This window comes from Arachis ipaensis, chromosome B07, assembly GCF_000816755.2.
Source record: "Arachis ipaensis cultivar K30076 chromosome B07, Araip1.1, whole genome shotgun sequence".
NCBI classification, from domain to species: domain Eukaryota; kingdom Viridiplantae; phylum Streptophyta; class Magnoliopsida; order Fabales; family Fabaceae; genus Arachis; species Arachis ipaensis.
In genome coordinates this window covers 103,604,188-103,613,187 of record NC_029791.2, presented here as the reverse complement: position 1 = coordinate 103,613,187, position 9,000 = coordinate 103,604,188, and the positions used below count along the sequence as shown (strand labels likewise).

The 9,000-nt window shown below is 33.9% G+C and overlaps 1 pseudogene; it reads left to right on the top strand.

Annotated features, from left to right (window-relative positions):
- On the top strand, positions 409-2,460 carry LOC107607542 (annotated as a pseudogene).

Genomic DNA, 9,000 nt, shown 5'->3' with positions numbered 1-9,000 from the left:
AAATAGATTAATCTTATTAAAGGTATTTTTGTAAATAATATAATTTTTTTACATTTTTATTTTTTATTTTTATCATAATTCTATAATAATTTAATATTAATCTAAATATAAAATAAACTCAAATTAAAATAATAAAATGAAAAGATTTTAGCCCAAACAGAATTTTAATACTCCTCCTTTTTCTTCTTAATTACAGTAAAATTCTATATACAAACTTTTTCTTTTTCTTTTAATTAAGGAGTACTAAAATTTCATATAACTTTCCAATCAAATAGGCTGCCATACCAAAATTGTTTCTAAAGTTACCGTGATCTCCCTCTCTTGATTAATCAGGTAAATGTTTCCGCTGTTGTGCTTGTGATTAGACACTTGTCTGCTTATGTGATTGGATAGTTTGTGACTTTCTTTTGACACATGAATATGATGCAGTGGGCAAATGGCACAAGATGGGAGATGCGCACAAAACTATTTATTAGGACCCTTGAGTTTCTTTGGCAAGAGGGCCATCCTGCTCATGCAATTCCTGAAGAGGCAGAAAACGAGGTCATGATCTTCGCTATGTTAAGCCTTAGTGTCTTCACTACTTACATCACTGTGATCTTAGTAAGTATTTCGATTCAACTGCAGGCTATACAGATGATTGACATCTATACCAAATTTGCTTATGAGCAAGCTGCAATATCTGTTATTGCAGGTCGAAAATCTAAAGTAGAAACATTCGTTGGAGCTAATAAGACCTATACAATTGAGGTCATGATGGGTTACAAGAAAGCATTGCAAGCCGGAACCAGCCACAATCTTGTCCAGAGCTTTTCTCGTGCCTTTGGAACACAGGTATTTAAACGACATTTTAGTAGTTGCAGATCTGCAAAATGTTTTCTTGGTGTGAAGTTCACTTGTTTTTATCAATTTACTTAATTTCTTTAAGAAATTATGCTCCTTCTCCCCATCTTAAATGCACTAGTTATTTTTATTCATTTGCTATTTTTGCTTTCCATGATACCTGGGCAGTTACCCTCAAATTTTGATTGACTTTGTTATATTTGCAGACCTTTTTTTTTTCAAGTATTTATATCAGATGCAGATGCTCAAGATTTATCCTTATGCAGTTTTTAGATGAGACTGGACAAATGCAGCATGTTTGGCGAACATCATCGGTAATTAGTACACGTTTTGTTGGAGGCATTATCATGACCCATGGAGATGATGCCGGCCTAATGCTTCCACCAAGGCTTGCTCCGATACAGGTACTTTAGGGTGCTGCACATCTAAGTCACGTTAAGTCACTGGTTTGGGATTATCCTTTGGAACATTTTTCACCTTGGCTGATAATTTAATTCAGTTGATGGTTATACTTTTAATGATATGCATTGCTTCATTTAGGTGCTAATTGTACCTATTTGGAAGAAGGATGAAGAAAAAGTGGTTGTTCTAAATGCAGCATTTTCTGTAAAAGAAGTTCTTCGTACGGCAGGTATTAAAGTTAAACTAGAATACTAGATGACTCAGAGCAAAGAACTCCTGGATGGAAATTCAATTTCTGGGAAATGAGGGTTTTCTCTTAAACTTGGATGCTTGATATAAATAATCTGATGCAGTAGTTGCTGGTGGCTTAATGCAAACTCTTGCCAAATTAAATTTCTACTTGTGCTTACCTAATATGCACCTTCTCATTTCAGGGTGATCCTCTTAGAATTGAAATTGGTCCTCATGATGTGTCAAGTGAGAGTGTCATGATATCCAGGAGAGATGTTCCTGGGATGGGAAGCAGGGAAAAGTGTTTGGAATCTCTATGGAGCCTTCCATTTTGGTGGATTTTGTGAAAGACAAGTTGTATGAAATACAGTCCTCTCTTTTGGAGAGAGCCATAGCATTTCGTGACAGGTTCACTCATTTTCTGTTTAAAATCTGAATATCTCCTTTTCTAAAATGCTTTGAATTGTTTGAAATAATGATTTCTGTTTAGTAATATAATTTCATTAATCATTTACTTGTTTAAAGTGAAGAAGGCTATTGGTAGCATAACCTTAGATTGTGGCAAAACAATGTTCTCCTTAAATCTGGTTTTTGGCTTATGCTATAACACTAGCATATTGAAAAAGCACGGCATTTTCTTTTGCAGCAATGTTGTAGATGTGAACTCATGATGATCTTAAAGTAGCAATATCACAACGCAAATGGGCTAAGGGTCCTTGGTCTGCTATGTAGGTTTCTTATTTAAGAAGAAGAATTTTGAATTATACAGAACTTATCATAATAAAAATACATCAAAATTAATTAATAAATATACATAAATCTTTATAAATCTTTAGTTTTTTACACAAAAACCTTACTACAAAAGCAAAAAATGTCTCCTTTAATGCCGTATTTTTTTTTTCTTTTTTTTTCTTATTTCTTTCTTACTTTTAGTTCAATGAATGTAGGTTTATCCTCTTCCTAGTAATTTTGCAGCATTGTTGTTCTTTTCTTCTTTGTTTGTATTTTTTTTGTTTTTATTCTTATTAAGAGAGTAAAACAAGAAGAAATTTCAGAATGTAAAATAAGAAGGAAATGATAAATAAGAAAAAAAAAGAAGATGATGATGAAAAAGAAGAAGAAGAAGTAGCAGAAGATAAGAAAGAGGAAGAAAAAGAATTTTAAATTATGCAGAATTTATCAGAATAAAAATACATCGAAATTTCTTAACAAATACACATAAATTTTTTAGTTTTTACACCGAAACTTTGATACAAAAGCACAAAAATGTGCAGGAATAATCGGATAAATTATGTACTTTTTAGTCAGGTTATAGATAATATTCTCCCTTACCTTGAAGAAGGAAGGGTTGGACCCATCATTGTTATGCTGAGTTTTGAATTATGCAGAACTTATCAGAATAAAAATACACCAAAATTTGTTAATAAATATACATAAATTTCTTAGTTTTTATACTGAAATTACTTAATGATTGCGACATATAAACTCAGTTAAAAAACAAGCACATAAACAAGACTGAATCATGAACAAAAACACATTCAAATTAATTTTGGATCAGACAATGTCATTAATATGACAAAAATTCAACAATAACGATAATAATAACGATGATAACGATAAAGAAAATTGAAGGTTGTAGAAGGCTTAGAGAAGGGGGGTTGAATCTATGGCCTTCTTTTAACTTTGATATATTAACCCTTTAAAACAAACTTTCGATCTGAATCTGTTTGAACTCAGCATTGGAAAATTTATGAGACAATTTTGTTTTGTCTCATGAATATCAGAAAACAGAACAAAGCATGGAAGAGAGAAGCTGACACCATCATGTATCCTGGTTCGGTTGCCTTGTGCAATGCAACTTACATCCAGTCTCCACCACAACAGTGGTGGAATTTTCACTATAGTTAAAGTATTACATACATCAATTCCACAGGATTGACACAATCCTTTCACTCTCAATTTCTAACCTAACTTGACTTGGTTATGCTAATACCTAACTCTTCACTCTTAGTGCTCACCCAATTAAGAAAGGGGTACCTCACTGGTACAAGATACAAGACACAGAATCAACCTAAAGAAATCTGAAATCACTTTAGGCTTTTCACTCAAGTGTTTCTCTCTGTCTCTTTCCACTCTTAGGCTTTTACTTGAGCTCTCTCATTCTGCTTTTTACCTCAAGAAATTATAGAAAGATAAACATTAAAAAGAAAAATTACAATCTATAAAACATGAAGGAGATTGATGCTTCAACAACCTCTTTGCTATGTGATGAACCAGATTTTGCTTGTCTCTGATTTAGTTCCTTATTCTGGTGGAATGCTCCTTTGACTAGGAAGCACTGTCCAAGTTGATGAACTTCTTCAGAGAACTCTTTTCAGAACATAAACCTCAAAATACTGGTTATTTCTCCTTGCTTCAGCAGAAACAAAATTTTTCTTTTTGTATCCTCTTGCATGTTGTTGAGTCTCTCTCTCTTAGGTCAACTCCTTGAGCTGTGTGCTACCAATTTACCATATCACTTTTTCCAGTTAATCCCCAAACTAGAAATATGAGTCTGACTTTCTCTTACTTGATCGAAAGCCTCATGGAAGCAAAGAGAAACAGTCTTTCAATGGTAGACCAGATCTGAACTCTTGAGATACTACTTAGTCCCCAAGAAATAATCTTGGCTTTTGATTCACAGCAGTGTTTAGCAGAGATCATCTTTCCCATGTATCTCAAATTGGATTGGCAGAAAGTTGAAGATGAAGAGAAGAAAATAAGATGCATGAAGAAGAAAATGAATCACCTTTAGCTTCTGACTTATCTTGATATGGTTTGATGTGGGTGATTAGACTTCAACCTTTTTTACTTAACCCTTCTCTTTCTTTCTTCTTTGATGAACAGTTTAGGAACTAAGCTTTCTCTCTTTTTCTCTGAGTTCTTACCAAAGAGAAAAAAGTGAACGTTGCTTTACTGGAAGCAAATTGGAGGGATTGGCTTAAGAGATGAATTCAGACTTGGGTTGGTTCTTTTCATTCAGCCCGTTTGATTTCTTTGTTATTTGTAATTGGACTTTGATTGAAATTGTTGCCCACAAAGATAGATTCAGCTTGTTCCATATTGGGCTGCTGCAACAATGAATTTTGGCCTGCAATATTTAATCAGATATAATCAACATTTATTGATTAATTAGCCCAATAAAATAATATTTGTCATCATTAATTAATTTAGTTAATTTCTTAACTCAACAAAGATGACGATGACGATATAATGATAGCAATGATGATGATGGAGAAGGAGGATGAGGAAAATGAATGAAAAAAAGAATCAAATGAAAAAAAGGGAAGAGGAGGAGGAGAAGATAGTGATGGTGGTGGTGACGATGATAACGAAAGAAAAAATGAGAAAAAATAAGGAGAAGAAAAAATAGCAATAGAGATGTTAGTAGTAAGAAGAAGAAGAGGAGGAGGAGGAGAAAGAAAAGGAAATGGAAAATGAGAAGGAAAAGAAAACGGAAGAAGAAGGAGGAGGAGGAGAAAACAGAGGAGGAGAAGAAGAAAGAGAAGGAAACGATGAACGAGAAGGTACGTGATTTAAAAAGCGGTTATAACAACTTGGTTAGACTTAGTTAAATATTTTGTTTAGATGTAGAATTTTTGGAGAGGGCCATAGCATTTCATGACATGTTCACTCATTTTTGGTCTAAAATCTAAATATCTCCTATTCAAACATGCTTTAAATTGTGTGAAATAAAGGCTTCTGCTTAGTAATATAATTTCATTAATCATCTACTTGTTTGAAGTGAAGAAGGCTAATGGTAGCATAACTTTAGATCATGACAAAATAATGTTCTCCTTGAATCTGGTTTTTGACTTATGCTTATCCTGAATTTGTTCAGATGATATGAGTTAATTCAGATCAGTTCTGCAATTAAATGCTAAAATTTTATACATCGACAACATATAAAACTGTTTATTGTTAAAAAAAAACGTAGAACACGTAATGAATAGTTTTTAGGTTATGATATCAAGAATAAATTAATCCATTTTAGGATTTTCTTTTTGAATTTAATAATATCCTCAATTTGAGTATGTTTGTCAAAGAAAATCCACCAAAACGTCGCAAATCAATGAAACCAGTCAGTTCACCCTTCCTACTATCATAAGTTCATCTTTGTGGCGCATGTCTTGGTTATGTATAATTTGTACCCTAACAAAAAAAAGTAGTATGATTTTTATAAATACATGGTTAAAATGCAGAATTGGTGGTTTGGTTCCTATCAATTGAAAAGTGAACTCCACGGAATTAAGGGAGTTGGTTTTAAACCGACGAATATATGATTGTTTACGTTTATAGACCTAAAAGATTGAAAACTTGTTGCTCTTATTTTTTTTCATTGTATTATACAAGACTATAAAAGTGGAGATATGAGATTAGGACAGAGAATACAAATATAAAAAGGAGAAACTCAAGCACACCAATCACTAGGTGAAGCTAATATATTCAAAGCAGGTTTTCTATGGAGCAAGATTTACATATTGATGCTACTTCATGTCTCATTTCACTTGGGCCACTGACAAGAACTCCAACACTTGATAGAGAGTATTTTTATCACAGAAAGAAATTTTTCTCCTTGAGGTTTTACTTACAAATTCCAACAAAAAAGTATTATTTATTCAGTGAAAAAGATATTTAACTGAACTTAAAAAAATGGTCATCTCAAAAAGTCATATCTTACTCTTTATGTATGGTCTTTTGCCATATTGTACTTTAACTGCATCGACAAAGGATTGGTGGGTTAGAGAGTTTAATTCCTTGTCAGTATCATAACATACTGTGCTTGGAGAAGTTGATGATGGAGCTATTGTACATTCGATTATAATATGCTTAATATACATATTTTGTTTCTTGTTCCAGATAAAAACAGATGTAGCTGTAATTAATGACTATAGATACACAGATGAATAACATGCTCAAGCTGGCCCTTGAAAAGTATGGAAATTTAAGGTTTGAATTATGATCAATTGAATATATATAATATTTGCTTAGGATGGAAATAAGTAATAGGAAGAATATGAAAGATGAAGAGATGATAATCCCAAGGCAGAGCCAATTGTTTTGTCCAAAGACCGCAGAAATGGATTCATCTAATGCATTTGACTTGAACAATAATGTTTGAAGAGGCTTTTTTTCTGTTGTTCGATGTATGAGCATCTTAAGTACTTTTTTTTGGTAATTCTTGGAGAAAATTGATGACTTTGTGCTTAGTTATTATGTAATTTTTAAGGTTATTCTATTAGTACTTTGAGTGCTTTGATTTCTTGTTAATTGTAGGATAATGATAACAAAAGAGAAATAAAGCACAAAAAAAAGAAAGCAACCAGGAATGCATCTTTTAGGAGGCAGAGAACTGGCATGCAACATGCCAACACAAGCTAAAGCAGAGGACTTGGCGTGTAGCACGCCAGCATAGGGGCGTGGCACGCTGGGCCAGGAATCCAAAGGACAATTTCCAGCTCAAGGAGGGCATACAACACGCCATATATGGGGCATGTCACACGCCCAGGGTGTGCATGCCCAGTAACCTTGAAAACTTGGTGTGCAACATGCCAAGGAAGAGGTGTGTCACACACCCAGTAAAGAAGGAGATTCAAGATAATTCAAGAAGCTGGCGTGCCACACGCCAACATACAAGTGCATGCAGCTTTGGCACGCCTTCGAAGGTCTCCTCAAGCCTAGAGCTGGTGTGCAACACGCCGCCATAGATGGGGGCATACCACATGCCTAGAGTGTGCATGACCCAGTGACTTTGAAAACTTGGCGTGCAACATGCCAAGGCCGGGGCATGTCCCATGCCGTGGTTGGAACTACTCCTATAATTGAAGAAAAAGTGGGCATGCCACACGCAAGTGCAAGGCATGGCACATTAGCCAGAACTCCAAAGGGCCAATTTGATTCCCCATTGGACATGCCATACGCCTAACCTTGGGCGTGCCACACGCCTCCAAAAGCCCAAGTTCACATGTTGAAAGAAAGCTTTCCTCAAGCCCATAATGAACCACCAAGTCAAGGATTGAATCATCAAGTCATGGACCTGAATGACTAGAAGAATTGAAGATTAATTGGAAAGATTTGATTAGTTTTTATTTTAATTGAATTTTCATTTAATGCTTAGGTTTTTGTTTTAGGTTTTAGTATATAAGGAGAGAAGTCACATACGGGCTTGGCCCCTCTTCGCTTCTTTGGCAGTTTATAATTTATAATTTTTTTAGGTTTTCTTTTAAAGCATGAGTCACCAATCTCCTTGGTTAAGGTTAGGAGCTCTATTGGTTTCTATGGACTAATGTTATAGCTTTTCTATCTTGATTAATGCATTGATGTTTTCATAAGGAAAAGTTTTCGTTCTTCATCCAAATGATTTGAAGTGTTGACAAATAATTCTCTTCTGACTTAAATTCTTTTAATCTCTTGAAAAAGTTAATTAATTGACTAACCTTGAAAACTTCTTCTCATGGTTTTTAAGTTTTGGACTTGGACTTGATAAGTGACAACAAATCAATTGTGTGATTTTTGAATCAGTGAAAGCACATAACCTTTTATCTCAATCAATTAATCAAGGAATTGATAATTTTTTAGGATTAGAGAAATTGAATTATCAAAGAATTGGAGTTTGATTGCTAATGATTTGCCATAGATACATCATTGCTTAATCAAGATGAAAAGTAAAAAGCATTTTTCGGAAGTTTCAACATCTCTAAAACCTTAACTCTCTTAATCATATTACTTTCTCAATCAATTTTAGTTTGCTCTTGTTTAACTCTCTATTTTCATGCTATTTGCTATTGAAACCCTAAGTTTGTGCTTGTCTAACTAGAATAATCAATTGACTATTGTTTGTTTAATCCGTTGATCCTCGTAGGAACGATAACCCACTCCCATGGTATCATTTATGGTTTTGAAAATCCGCATCAAGTTTTTGGCGCTGTTGTCCGGGATTAATTATGATTAACAACTACCCGTTAATTGATTACCTATATTAGACTCTTTTATTTCCGTTTATTTAAATTTCGTTAGTTGCCTCACTTGGAGTTTACCTCTCTTTGATGTGAAAAATTCCATTTCTTCTTTATTTTTTGTATGTTTATGCAGAGAAATAAAGATAAAAAGCTTATTTTCTATGACCCAGAGATTGAAAGAACTCTCTAGCGACAAAGAAAGCAAGCTAGAGACCACTAATTTGAAGAAGTCAATGAAAAAGAAAATGAGGAAGAGCAGGAATTCAATATGAAATACAACAACAATAATGCTATTGCCCACAATGTCATTAATGATCCACCAACAAGGAGGACTCTTAGCTCCTTCACTACCCCAAATCCTGGACATTGTGATAGTAGCATTGTCACTCCTATTGTGAATGCTAATAACTTTGAGTTAAAGTCTCAACTCATCACTTTAGTTTAGTAAAATGATCAATTTGGTGGAAGTCCTCAAGAGGATCCCAACTGACACATCTCTAACTTCCTCCAAATCTATGACATGATC